The sequence below is a fragment of the Pongo abelii genome, chromosome 9, assembly GCF_028885655.2.
Source record: "Pongo abelii isolate AG06213 chromosome 9, NHGRI_mPonAbe1-v2.0_pri, whole genome shotgun sequence".
Classification (NCBI taxonomy): Eukaryota; Metazoa; Chordata; class Mammalia; order Primates; family Hominidae; genus Pongo; species Pongo abelii.
Window position 1 is genome coordinate 108,419,558 of NC_071994.2, and position 15,244 is coordinate 108,434,801.

The following is a 15,244-nucleotide window of genomic DNA, read 5'->3' on the forward strand; positions in this document are numbered from 1 at the left end:
ATTGGAACTGGCTAGGCAGTTGGTGCGACCCAAAGAGAGCGAGGAAAAGCAGGGTAGAGGGGCAGCCCACCCAGGAGCCACACGGGGTAAGGGGAACTCCCATCCCAAGCCAAGGGAGGCAGTGAGTGACTGTGCTACCCCCTCCAGGGAAATCACACTTTTCCCAAGGATCTGTGCAACCCGTGGATCAGATTTCCTCATGAGGTCATGTCACCAGGGCCTTTGGTCCCCAGCACAGAACTGTGCAGACTCTTGGCAGCCACTCATGTTGCAGCCAGTGGCAGAACGCTGAAGGTGGCCTGAGATGACCGAGTTCCTGCGCAGAGGGGCAGCTGCCATCACTGCTGCTCCAGTCAGCTATTTTCCCCTGTCAGTGTCGGGGAGACTGGGCAGTTTGGACCAGGAGGAACTCCCCACAGTGCAGCACAGTGGCTATGATAGATCCTGGCCAGACTGTTTCCTTAGGTGAGACTCAGATCAATCCCTCTTCACTGGGCACAGCCTCCCTGTGGGAATTTCAGCAACTCCAGTCAGGAGTTTATGGGCAGAACTCTGATACCCCAGGATGGAGCCCCTGGGGAGAGGGGTGGCCATGGTCTTTGGTTCAGTGGACTTAGTCTTTCCCACCTGCTGGTTCTGAGGAATCTGGACAGTCCAGATGAGTGGGATTCCCTCCAGTGCAGCACACCTGCTCTGCCAAGGAGCAGCCAGAATGCTTCTTTAAGTGGGTCCCTGATCCCGTGCCTCCTGACTGGGTGAGACCTCCCAACAGGAGTTGCCAGACACTTCACAGAGGGGAGTTCTGGCCAGCATCAGGTAAGTACCCCTCTGGGACAGAGCTCCCAGAAGCAGCAGCAGGTAACCATCTTTGCTGTTCTGCAGCCTCCACTGATGATACCACCAGGTGCGGGAGAGACCCAGGTGAATAGGGTCTGGAGAGGAACCCCAGCAAACCACAGCAGCCCTGCAGAAGATGGGTCTGACTGTTAAAAGAAAATCAAGCAAACAGAAAGCAACAACAACAACATCAACAAAAAGACCCTACAAAAACCTCAAAGGTAAGCAGCCTCAAAAATCAGAGGTAAATAAACCCACAAAGATGAGAATAAAATCAATACGAAAATGCTGAAAAGTCAAACATCAGAGTGCCTCTTCTCTTTGAAGTGATCACAACATTTCTCCAGCAAGGGAACAGAACTGGGCTGAGGCTGAGATGGATGAATTGACAGAAGTAGGCTTCAAAAAGTGGGTAATAACAAACTTTGTTGAACTAAAGGAGTCTGTTCTAACCCAATACAGAGAAGCTAAGAACCATGATAAAACATTAGAGAATTTGCTAACCAGAATAACCAGTTTAGAGAGGAACACAAATGACCTGATGGAGGTGAAAAACACAACACAAGAACTTCACAATGCAACCACAAGTATCAATAGCCAAATAGACCAAGCAGAGAAGAGAATCTCAGAGCTTGAAGATTATCTTGCTGAAATAAGACAGGTAGACAAGATTAGAAAAATAAGAATGAAAAGGAATGAACAAAACATTCAAGAATGATGGGATTGTGTAAGAAGACCAAACCTATGACTGACTGGGGTACCTGAAAGAGACAGGGACAATGGAATCAAATTGGAAACCATACTTCAGGATATCGTCGAGAACTTCCCCAACCTAGTAAGATAGGCTAGCATTCTGATTCAGGAAATCCAGAGAACCCCAGTAAGACACTCAATGAGAAGAACAACCCCAAGGCACATAATTGTCAGATTTTCCAGGTCAAAATGAAGGAAAAAATGTAAAGGGCAGCCAGAGAGAAAGACCAGAGCACCCACAAAGGGAAGCCCATCAAACTAACAACGGAACTCTCAGTGGAAACCCTACAAGCCAGAAGAGATCGGAGAGCCGATATTCAACATTCTTAAAGAAAAGAATTTCCAAACTAGAATTTCATATCCAAACAAAGTAAGCTTCATAAGCAAAGGAGAAATAAAGTCCTTTTTGGGCAAGCAAATGCTGAATTCATCACTACCCAACAGCTCCTGCTGGAAGCACTGAATATGGAAAGGAAAAACCATTACCAGCCACTACAAAAACACACTGAAATACACAGACCAATGATACTATGAAGCAACTAATTAACAAGTGTGCAAAAAATGAACGATCATCATGATGACAAGACCGAATTCACATATAACAATATTAACCTTAAATGTAAAAGAGCTAAATGCCACAATCAAAAGACAGACTGGCAAGCTGAATAGAGCCAAGGCCCATCAGTAGACTGTATTAAAGAGACCCATCTCACATGCAAATACACACATAGGCTCAAAATAAAGAGATGAAAGAAAATTTACCAAGCAAATGGAAAACAGGAGTAACAATCCTAGTTTCTGACAAAACAGACTTTAAACCAACAAAGATCAAAAAAAGACAAGGGCATTGCATAATGATAAAGGGTTCAACTCAGTAAGAAGAGCTAACTATCCTAAATATATATACATGCAATACAGGAGTACCCAGATTCATAAAACAAGTTCTTAGAAGCCTACAAAGAGACTTAGACTCCCACACAATAATAGTGGGAGACTTCAAGAGCCCACTGTCAATATTAGACAGATAATTGAGACAGAAAATTAACAAAGATATTCAGGACTTGAATTCAGTTCTGGATCAAGTAGGCATGATAGACATCTACAGAACTCTTCACCAAAAACCAACCGAATATACATTCTTCTTGGCACCACATGGCAATTAATCTAAAATTGATCACATAACTGGAATGAAACATTCTTCAGCAAATGCAAAAGAACTGAAATCATAATGAACAGTCTCTCAGACCACAGAGCAATTAAATTAGAACTCAAGATAAAGAAACTCAAACCCACACAACTACATGGAAATTGAACAGCCTGCTTCTAAAAGACTCCAAGGTGAGTGATGCAATTTAGGCAGAAGTCAAGAAGTTCTTTGAAACTAATGAGAACAAAGAGACAACATACCAGAATCTCTGGGACACAGCTAAAGCAGTGTTAAGAGGGAAATTTCTAGCACTAAATACCCACAATGAAAAGACAGAGAGATCTCAAATCGATACCTTAACAGCACAACTAAAATAACTAGAGAACGAAGAACCAACAAACCCCCAAGCCAGCAGAAGACAAGAAATAACCAAGATCAGAGCAGAACTGAAGGAGACAGAGACATGATAGAGCTGGTTTTTTGAAAAAATTAATAAAATAGATAGACCACTAGCGAGATTAATAAAGAAAAAAAGAGAGAAGAATCAAATAGGCATGATTAAAAACTGATAAAGGGGCTGTTACCACTGACCCCACAGAAATAAAAGCAACCATCAGAGAATACTATAAACATCTCTATGAAAATAAACTACAAAACCTAGAAGAAACGGGTAAATTCCTGGACACATAAACCCTCCCAAGACTGAACCAGGAAGAAGATGAATCCCTGAATAGACAAATAATGAGTTCTGAAATTGAGGCAATAATAAATAGCCTATCAGGGCCAGATGGATTTACAGCTGAATTCTACCAGAGGTGCAAAGAGGAGCTAGTTCCATTTCGTCTTAAACTATTGAAAGGGAGGGACTACTCCCTGATTCATTTGATGAGGCCAGCATCATTTTGATACAAAAACCTGGCAGAGCTACAACAAAATAAGAAAACTTCAGGCCAATATCCCCAATGAACACTGATGCAAAAATGCTCAATAAAGTACTGGTAAACCAAATCCCAGCAGCACATCAAAAAGCTTGTCCACCACAATCAATTCAGCTCCATCCTCAGGATGCTAGACTGGTTCAATATACGCAAATGAAACATGTAATTAATCACATAAACAGAACTAAAGACAAAAACCACATGATTATCTCAATAGATGCAGAAAAGGCCTTCAGTAAAAATCAACATCCCTTCATGTTAAAAATTCTCAATAACCTAGGAATTAAAGGAACCTGTCTCAGAATAATAATGACAGCCAATATCTTACTAAATGGGCAAAAGATGGAAGTATTCCCCTTGAAAATCAGCACAAGAGATGGATGCCCTTTCTCACCATTCCTATTCAATATAGTATTGGAAGTACTGGCCAAGGCAATTAGGCAAGAGAAATAAATAAAGCATATTCAAATAGAAAGAGAGGATGTCAAACTGTCTTGTTTGCAGGCGACATGATCCTATATCTAGAAAAACCTATGATCCTATATCTAGAAAACCCTATTGTCTCATACCAAAAGCTTCTTAAACTGACAAGCAACTTCATCAAAGCCTCAGAATACAAAATCAGTGTGCAAAAATCATAAGCATTCCTATACAGCAACAACAGACAGGCAGACAGCTAAATCACAAATGAATACCCTTCTCAACTGCTACAAAGGGAATAAAATACCTAGAAATACAGCTAACAGGGGAAGTGAAGGAACTCTTCAAGGAGAAATACAAAGCACTGCTCAAGGAAATCAGAGAGAATACAAACAAATGGAAAACCTTTCCATGCTCATGGATAGGAAGAATCAATATCATGAAAATGGCCATGCTGCACAAAGAAATTTATGGATTCAATGCTATTTCCATCAAACTACCATTGACATTCTTCACAGAATTAGAAAAAAACTATTTTAAAATTTATATGGAAATAAAAAAGAGCTCATATAGCCAGAACAATTCTAAGCCAAAATAACAAAGCTGGAGGCATCATGGTGCATGACTTCAAACTATACTACAAGGCTACAGTAACCAAAACAGCATAGTACTGGTACAAAAACAAGCACATAGACCAATGGAACAGAGTAGAAAACTTAGAAATAAGACTGCACGTGTACAACCATCTGATCTTTGACAAACTTAACAAAAACAAGCAATGAGGAAAGAATTCCCTATTTAATAAATGGTGTTGGGAGGACATGCTAGACATGTGCAGAAAATTGAACCTAGACCCCTTACTTATTACCTTATAAAAAATCAACTCAAGATGGGTTAAAAACTTAAATATAAAACCAAAAACTATAAGAACCCTAGAAGAAAAATCTAGGCAATACCATTCAGGACTTAGGGATGGGTAAAGATTTTGTGACAAAAATGGCGAAAGCAATTGCAACAAAAGCAAAAATTGACAAATGGGATCTAATTAAACTAAAGTGCTTCTGCACAGCAGAATAAAGTATCATTAGAGGGAACTGACAACCTACAGAATGGGAGAACATTTTTACAACCTATTCATCTGACAAAGGTCTAATATCCAGAGACTACAAGGAACTTAAACAAATTTGCAAGAAAGAAACAAGCAACCCCATTAGAAAGTGGGCAAAGGACATGAACATACACTTCTCAAAAGAAGACATTTATTCAGCTAAAAAACATTAAAAAAATGTTCAACATCACTGATTATTAGAGGAATGCAAATCAAAATCACAATGAGATACCATCTCATGCCAATCAGAATGGCAATTATCAAAAGGTCAAGAAACAACAGATTTGGTGAGGCTGCAGAGAAAAGGGAATACTTTTATACTGTTGGGAATGAAAATTAGTTCAACCATTGTTGAAGGCAGTGTGACAATTCCTCAAAGACATACAACCAGAAATACCTTTTGGCCTAGCAATCCCATTACTGGGTATATACCCAAAGGAATATAAATAATTCTATTATAAAGATACATGCATGTGCATGTGCATGTTCAATGCAGCACTATTCACAATAGCAAAGATGTTCAATGCAGCACTATTCACAATAGCAAAGATATGGAATGAACACAAATGCCCATCAATGATAGACTGGATAAAGAAAATGTGGTACATATACACCATGGAATACTATGCAGCCATAAAAAGAAATGAGATCATGTCCTTTGGGGGGACATGGATGTAGCTGAAAGCCATTATCTTCGGCAAACTAACGTAAGAACAGAAAACCAAACACCACATAGTCTCACTTATCAGTGGGAGCTAAACAATGAGAACACATAGACACAGTGAGGGGAACAACACACACTGGGGCCTGTTGCTGGGGGGCGGGGAGTGGGAGGGAAAGCATTAGGAAAAATAACTAATGCATGCTGGGCTTTCTTAGGTGGTGGATTGATAGATGAAGTAAACCACCATGGCACATGTTTACCTATGTAACAAACCTGCACATCCTGCACTTCTGCACATTTACCTCAGAACTTAAAATTAAAAAAAAATTAAGATAAAATAAAGAATTACCAAGGTGTAAAGATGTAGAAAGGGTAATGTATGAGGACTAATTGGAGTAATCAAAATATTTTAGTGTGAAAGAAAATAAAAACTAAATAAAACATCCTCACCATTTGAGCTGGTTTATGATTTGGATGGACCACCCTTTATAACACTGAATTTTATTTCTAAGAAAGCGTATGTAGACAGGAGATTCTTGCATTAAATGAACATTTGAATACAACACCTTCTATTGTCAAACAATATTACTTTTTATCTAAATGTGACAGAAAAAAAGAAACATTATAGGCCACCAGATTTAAGAAGGTTGATTTTTAAAATATATATATATGCAAGACCACATTATAATTTATTATAAAATAACAGAGAAATGAACTTTGGACTTCACCACAACATGCCATTATAAATTGCATCTAAGTAAACACAAACATCTGCCAGTGATGTAAACAAAGTCTGTTATGAGAGGATTCTTGTTACACCATCAGAGCATAATATTTAATATTCATTAGAGACATGAATATGTTAGTTTTTCTTCTTCTCTATTCTCAGAGGTAGTAATTATATAGTGAAAGTTGAATAATTCTAGTTTGCAGTTTCACAAATTAGAAGTTGCCACATGTATTCTTACTAAGAATTTATTTGAAATTTAGTAAAATTATGACACTATCTCACATTTTTTAGTAATAATTGAGATTCACACACACATTTTTGGTTAATAATTGAGATTCACACACACACACACACACACCCCCCCCCCACCATACTGAATAAAGAGAAAGATAATAGAGTGTAAGTCCCAGAGAATGTCATTCATGAATTTTTTTTGGTAAGTGGATATTAGCAAAAGGGTTCCAATGCCACATTTTAAATAAGAAACTGAGGTGAGAGAAACTCACCAAAAAAAGTGGGAATAGTATTGCAGAACTTGAGTTACGTCAATGGAGCAATAGAAGAACTCAAAATGTTCATCTGAAAGCACCTGACTGCATTAAAAGCCTGGGAATAAATTAAATTATATTACAGGACCATGCTACCAGAACCATTGGTCACACCTTCAGATTATTCTATCACAAAGCAGCATACCTCACAGGAATATAGCACAAATAAGTCACCAAGAAAACAAATTTTTTATATCAGTAAAACAAGATACTATAATCAGGACCAAAATCACAGTTATCTACCATTACCAATGTAATCATCAGCTAGTTTAATTTGACAATGGAGTCATAAAATAGGCTATACACAGAAAGCAAGGTTATGAACAAAGACTTTCTTGTTTGGACTTTCATGCCTAGAAAATATAAAACAGCAATAACACTAGCAGATAAATAGATAAGCCAAACTATGTGGATCCTTCTCTAAACCATGCACAAAACTGTATTTTTGACCTTTATTCTTTAAAGTAGTAAACTCTCTTTCTTGAAAAGTACTCCTGGCTTTCTGAAGATCTTCTTTTCCTCCTCCAGAGAAGTATCAAATATATTTATTTTCACTAAGTTTCACTTGGCTAAAATAAATTATTAAAATTTTAATTATCATGAAGGAATTTGGGTTCTATTATGCCAAATCTAAAAGATTAGTAAATAAATAAATAAATAGGCAGTGTGCAAAAAATCATTAATGACCAGTAATCTTTTCTCATTATGACTAAAATAATGCATACACTTCTTGTTCAATTAAAAGGTCTGTGAAGTCAAACTATTATTTATTTTACACTTAAATATAAGTCCTCTATAAATTTTTGAATTAGAAAATGTGAAAAAGCTGTTTTTGCATAAGCATGGTTTAATTCATGCTATATGGTTCCTACATCTTTTTTCCCTATAATTTCTCTATTTGCCAATTTTACAGCAGAATATGCATCCTCCAACCCTGCTTCCTATTGGTCCAAGACAGTCAAGATATTCTTCATAAATATTATGTAAGCTTTCCCCATTAGTGGAGCCATTAAGAATCAAATCTTGAAGACTTATGTTCCTCTGATGTTCTCAATGGGTCTTCCTATGTTTCCCTTCTTACTAATAGACCCACTGGACTAGTGTTCAGAATTCAAAAGATCTGAGATTACCATTTGCTAACACTGTGCAATAAGATTTTTACTCAGGTGACTTGAGCTCACGATTTTAAGTACCACTATAAAGTTGTTAAATCACATTTGATGCTTTTTTATTATCCCCCATGAGCATCTCAGACTATTCGGCTCAAACTTACTCTCATCCTGAGTTTCTTACCTTAATAATTGAATAACAGAGTTCAACAAATTGCCTAAGAAGGAAACCTTAGTCAGGCACTCTTCCTTCTCCCTAAATTCCTACATCTAGTATAGGTATAAAAAGCAGTTTTTCTCTAATTCTGTGAAGAAATCCAATGGTAGCTTGATGGGAATAGCATTGAATCTATAAATTACGTCGGGCAGTTTGGCCATGTTCATGATTTTGATTCTTCTTATACATGAGCAAGAAACTTTTTTCCATTTGTTTGTGTCTTCTCTTATTTCCTGGAAGAATGGTTTGTATTTCTCCTTGAGGACTAGGTATTTTATTCTTTTTATAGCAATTGTGAATGTGAGTTCACTGATGATTTGGCTCTCTGTTTGCCTATTATTGCTGTAAATAAATGTTTGTGATTTTTTCACATTGATTTTTTATCTTGAGACATTTCTGAAGTTACTTATCAGCCTAAGGAGTTTTTGGGCTGAGACAGTGGGGTTTTCTAAATATACAATCATGTCATCTGCAAAGAGAGATAATTTGACTTTCTCTCTTCTTATTTCAATAGGCTCTATTTCTTTATCTTGCCTGATTGTCCCAGCCAGAACTTCCAATATGATGTTGAATAGGAGGGGTAAGAAAGGGCATCCTTGTCTTATGCCTGTTTTCTAAGGGAATGCTTCCAGCTTTTACCCATTCAGTATGATACTGGCTATGGGTTTGTCATAAATAGCTCTTATTATTTTGAGATATATTCCATCAATACCTAGTTTATTGAGAGTTTTTAGCATGAAGGTATGTTGAATTTTACTGAAGGCCTTTTCTGCATCTATTGAGATAATCATGTGGTTTTTGTCATTGGTTCTGTTTATGTGATGAATTACATTTATTGATTTGCATATGTTGAACCAGCCTTGTATCCCAGGGATGAAGCCAACTTCATCGTGGTTGATAAGCTTTTTGATGTGTCGCTGGATTTGGCTTACCACTATTTTATTGAAGATTGTCACATCTATGTTCATCAGGGATATTGGCATTTTCTTTTTCATGTTGTGTCTCTGCCAGATTTTGGTATCAAGATGTTGCTTGCCTCATAAAATGAGTTAGGGAGGAGTCCCTCTTTTTCTACTGTTTGAAATGGTTTCAGAAGGAATGGTACAAGCTCCTATTTATACATCTGGTAGAATTTGGCTGTGAATCCTTCTGGTCTTGGACTTGTTTTTGGTTGGTAGGCTATTAATTACTGCCTTAATTTTAGAACTTGTTACTGGTCTATTCAGAGATTTGGCTTCTTCCTGGTTTAGTCTTGGAAGAGTGTATATGTCCAAGAATTTATATATTTCTTCTAGATTTTTTAGTTTATTTGCATAGAAGTAGAGCCCGTGTAGCCAAGACAATCCTAAGCAAAAAGAACAAAGCTGGAGGCTTCACACTACCTGACTTCAAACTATGCTACAAGGATACAGTAACCAAAACAGCTTGGTATTGGTACCAAAACAGATATATAGACCAATGAAACAGAACAGGGGCCTCAGAAATAACACCACACATCTACAACCATCTGATCTTTGACAAACCTGGCAAAAACAAGAAATGGGGAAAGGATTTCCTATTTAATAAACAGTGCTGGAAAAACTGGTTATTTATATGCAGAAAACTGAAACTGAACCCCTTGTTTACACCACATACAAAAATTAACACAAGATGGATTAAAGACTTAAATGTAAAACCTAAAACCATAAAAATCCTAGAAGAAAAGATAAGCAATATCATTCAGGACATAGGCATGGGCAAAAACTTTATGACTAAAACACCAAAAGCAATTGCAACAAAAGCCAAAATTGACAAATGGGATCTAATTAAACTAAAGAGCTTGTGCAGAGCAAAAGAAACTGTCTTCAGAGTGAACAGGCAACCTACAGAATGGGAAAAAATTTTTGCAATCTACCCATCTGACAAAGATCTAATATCCAGAATCTACAAGGAACTTAAACAAATTTACAAGAATAAAAACAAACAACCCAATCAAAAAGTGGGCAAAGGATATATACAGACAGTTCCCAAAAAAATACATGTATGTGGCCAACAAACCTATGAAAAAGAGCTCATCATCACTGGTCATTAAAGAAATGCAAATCAAAACCACAATGAGATAACATTTCACACCAGTTAGAATGGTGATCACTAAAAAGCCAGAAAACAACAGATGCTGGTGAGGTGGAGAAATGGGAAAGCTTTCACACTTCTAGGGGTGTAAATTAGCTCCACCACTGGGTAAGACAGTGTGGCAATTCCTCAAGGATCTATAACCAGAAATGCCATTTGACCCAGCAATCCCATTACTGGGTATATACCCAAAGGGTTATAACTCATTCTACTATAAAGACACATGCACACATATGTTTGCTGCAACACTATTTGCATTAGCAAAGACTTGGAGCCAACCCAAATGCCCATCAATGATAGACTGGATAAAGAAAATATGGCACCTATACATCATGGAATACTGTGCAGCCATGAAAAAGGATGAGTTCATGTCCTTTTCAGGGACATGGATGAAGCTGGAAGCCATCATTCTCAGCAAACTAACAAAGGAATAGAAAACCAAGTACCTCACGTTCTTACTCGTAACTGGGAGTTGAACAATGAAAACACATCGACACAAGGAGGGGAACATCACACACGGAGGCCTGTCAGGGGGCTGTGGGTCAAGAGGAGGGAGAGCCTTAGGAGAAATATATAATGCATGTGGGGCTTAAAACCTAAATGACAAGGTGATAGGTGCAGCCAACCACCGTGGCACATGTATACATTTGTAACAAACCTGCATGTTCTGCAAATGTATCCCAGAACTTAAAGTAAAATTTTTTTAAAAAGCATTTGGTGACACAGTATTAGCAATCTTATTTCTCTTGACGTAATTCCTGGTATCTTTTCTTGAGAACAATAGCAATCCGTTTGATTATTCTTTGTATTCATTTTGTCATGTTTATGCATATTAATGGAGAAAGCATTTTTTTTCTTTCATAATGAGAAAAGAATCCTATTTGTCCTCATTTTATCCTAAAATATTAAATAGAAAAAAAAGTGTGTGAATTTTCTCCTTTTCTCTCTCCATGTTTACTCTCCCCATCTACAGATTTTTGCTTAAAAACCTGAGAAAAATAAGTAATTTTGGTGCACAAAGATATTGATGATACCATATTGTTTTATATGTTGGTAGGTGTGCAGATGACAAAAGGCAATGGGAAGTCATTCCTACAATAAATATGTGTGTAGTGTTTATGTTGCTTGTCACTTTTTGCCTAACTCAGAACTCAGGACAGAAATGGGGTTGGCCTTGTTTTGAAACTCTGCATGTCAAACTGACTACTCAAGATACCTGGAGCAAAAGTTTATGGTTGACATATACATTAGACTCTTTAAGAACCTGAAAGCAAATGCTGGGGAGATCTTCAGGAAATTAGAATATTCAAAAACATCAATGTATACGAAAAAATTTAGAAAAACATGTGCATGTCCAAAGCAAGAAGCATGCTAAGAAGAAAACCTGAGGAGACCCTCAGCTTTAACCTCTGGTTGATCCATAGTCTCCTAGCAATTCTGGCTAAGCATTGAATGAGCATCCTGGCACTGAGCCAATCTTCAAAACCAAGCAGAGATATTTCTTTCTTTGTGTATTGTTTTTTAGTCTTTGGAACTCAAGGTAATCTCTGTCCAAACGCTAGAAAAACACAATCTAAAAAATAGAGACCTCAGTAACCACACCCAACAAATAATATAATCTTCGCAAAAAGAAAAATGAAGTTTAGGAAATTCACTAAATAAATAAAAAAGTACAGACTTCAAATATAAAAACAAAACAAAACAAAAATTAAAAAATTCTGAGAAAGGGGTAGAATCTAACCTAGAGTTATCGCAGTATTATGTTTAAATCTTCAGTTTTTAACAAATAATTACAAGGCATGTGGAGAAACAGCAAAGTGTGGTCCATTTAAAGTAAAATAAATGAATTGACAGACATCATCCCTGATAAAATACAGATATCAAAATTAATAGACTGAGACTTAAAAAAATAGTTTTAAATGAGGACAAGAAGCTAAAGGAAAACATAGACAAATAACTAAATAACACCAGAAATATAAATGAATGAAAAATTATAATATCAATAGATATATAAATTAATTTTTTACAAGGGCCAAATGAAAAATCTAATGCTAAAACCACAAGTGGTACAAAAAATGTACTAATGGATCTCAGCAGCAGATTTGAGCAGGAAGGAGGATGAATAAGCACACCTGAAAATATTACAATTGAGATTATTAAATTTGAAGAGCATGAAGAAAACAAAATGAAGAAAAATGAACAAACCTTAAGTGACATGTAGGACACCATCAAGCAGATCAACATATGCATATTGTAAAAGAAGAGGAAAAAAAAGGCAGAAATAATATTTTAAAGAATAATGGCTGAAAATATTTTAACCTTGATTAAGATATGAATCTACAAATCCAAAAAGCTCAATTAATTTCAAGTTTAAAACCCTAAAGGAGATACACACCAAAACAGATTTTAATCAAACTGTTAAAAGTCAAAGATAATGTCTCAAAAGCAGCAAAAGGCATGTAACGAATCATGCATTTAAGAAATCCAGAGTATGATCAATAGGCAATTTTTCTTCAGAAATCATGGATGCTAAAAGTCAGTGGAATGACAAAGTGCTAAAAGAAAACTATCAAATAAGAATTTTACATCTGACAAACTGTCCTTCAGAAATGAGAAAGAATTTAAGACATTTCCAAAAATCAAAGGTTGAGTGTGTTTATTACCACTAGATCTGCCCTACAAGAAATGCTAAAGGAATTCATTAAGGACAAAATAGAAAAAAATAGGCAGTAATTCAAAATTGTTTGAACAAATCTCTCCAGTAATGATAAATACGCAGCCAAATATAAAAGCCAATATAATATTATTTTTGGTTTATAATTTTACTTTTTATTTTCCATAGGATTTAAAAGATAAATGAATAAAAATTATAAGTTTATTGGGCATACAACACATAAAATATCTATAACCAACAATATAAAGAGAGACCATGAGATGGAGCTGTAAAGGACCAGAGTTTGTATATATTATTTAAGTTAAGTTTGTATCAATTTGAACTAGATGTTATAAATTTAGTATGTTAACTGTAATCCAAGTGGTAGCCACAAAAGTATATTAATAAATACACAAAAGGAAATGAAAAGGAAATCAACATGTGTCACTACAAATAATTCAATTAAACACAAAAGAAGACAATAATAGAGAAAAGATGAACAAAAGTTATTAGACATATAGATAACAATTAGCAAAATGGCAGAAGTAAGTCCTCCCTTTTCATGTGCATGCTCACCAAAGTGTGACCTCAGCAGAGAAGGATTTTAAAAATAAAGTGAAAAGGATGATCCTTTCAGTGGATGCAAGTCAGTCTCCTTTTCCAACCACTCTTGTCAATGCCCAATTACTCGAGAACAAAATGGCCATGGTGGCAGGGATGGGGAGTATACGTGAGATCAGCAACATGGACTTATACTCACTTAGACCTTCCTGGTTACAGCCACTCCGAAGAGCTTAATATGCTAGAAGCCGAGATCAACAATGAGTCTCCAAAATCACAACATTCTCCAGGGTGATCAGCCAGCACCTGGTGGCTGATTGCATTGAATCATTTTCATCATGGAAGGAAAAGTGTTTTGTACTTACTGGAAAAGACTCTGGGTATGGATTTGCCTTCTCTGCAAACAGTGCATATGAAAACTAACATTGGTGGATGTTTAGAACATCTTATCCCCTGTCATGGTACTCTACACAACATTGTTTTGACGAAGTAACTTACTTCACAGCAAATGAAGTGCAACAATGGGCTTGTGCTCATGGAGTTCACTGGTGTTATCATGTCGTCCATCATCCTAAAACAGCTGGCTTGATAGAATAGTGGAATGGCCTATTTACTGAAGAACAGTCACAGTACCAGCTAGATGTAAATACCTTGCATGGCTATGGCAAGTTTCTCCAGAAATCTGTATAATATTCTAAATTAGCATCCAATATATAATGCCATTTCTTCCACAGTCAGGATTCACAATCCAGGATTAAGGGGTGGAAATGGGAGCACCATCGGTCATTATTACCCTTAGTGATACACTAGCAAATCTTTTGCTTTATATAACTGTGATGTTATGCTGTGTTGATCCAGAGGTTTTAATTCCAAAAGTAGGAATGCTTCCACCAGGAGATACCACAATGATCTATATCTGTATCTATATCCATAACTATTGATTCTGTTCCTCTGGAGGACCCCAATACACTACATAAAAACAAATAAAAATAAAAATAAGACTCAATAGACCTATAATGAGTAAAGTGATGTATGAGTAATGAATATCCTTTTAAAAATAAATTCTAGGAAAAAATGACTTCACTGGTGAATTCTACCAAATATTTAAAAAAAATAAAATAAAATAAAATAAATAAAAAATAAAAAACGAATCTCAATCTTTCTTAAATAGTTCCAAAAAACCAAGAGGACAAAGCGCTTCCGAATTCATTCTAGAGGCCAGCATTACCCTGATACCAAAGCCAGTAAAGACATCATAAAAAATTACAAACCAATATGCCTTATGGATATTGACAAGAAAAGTCCTCAATAAAATATTAGCAAACTGAATCCAATAGCATAGTAAGTGATTATACACCACAACCAAGTAAGATTTATTCCAGGGATGCAAGAGCAGCTTAACATAAAAAAAATTAGGCTAGGTAATACACCTTAATAATAGAACCCA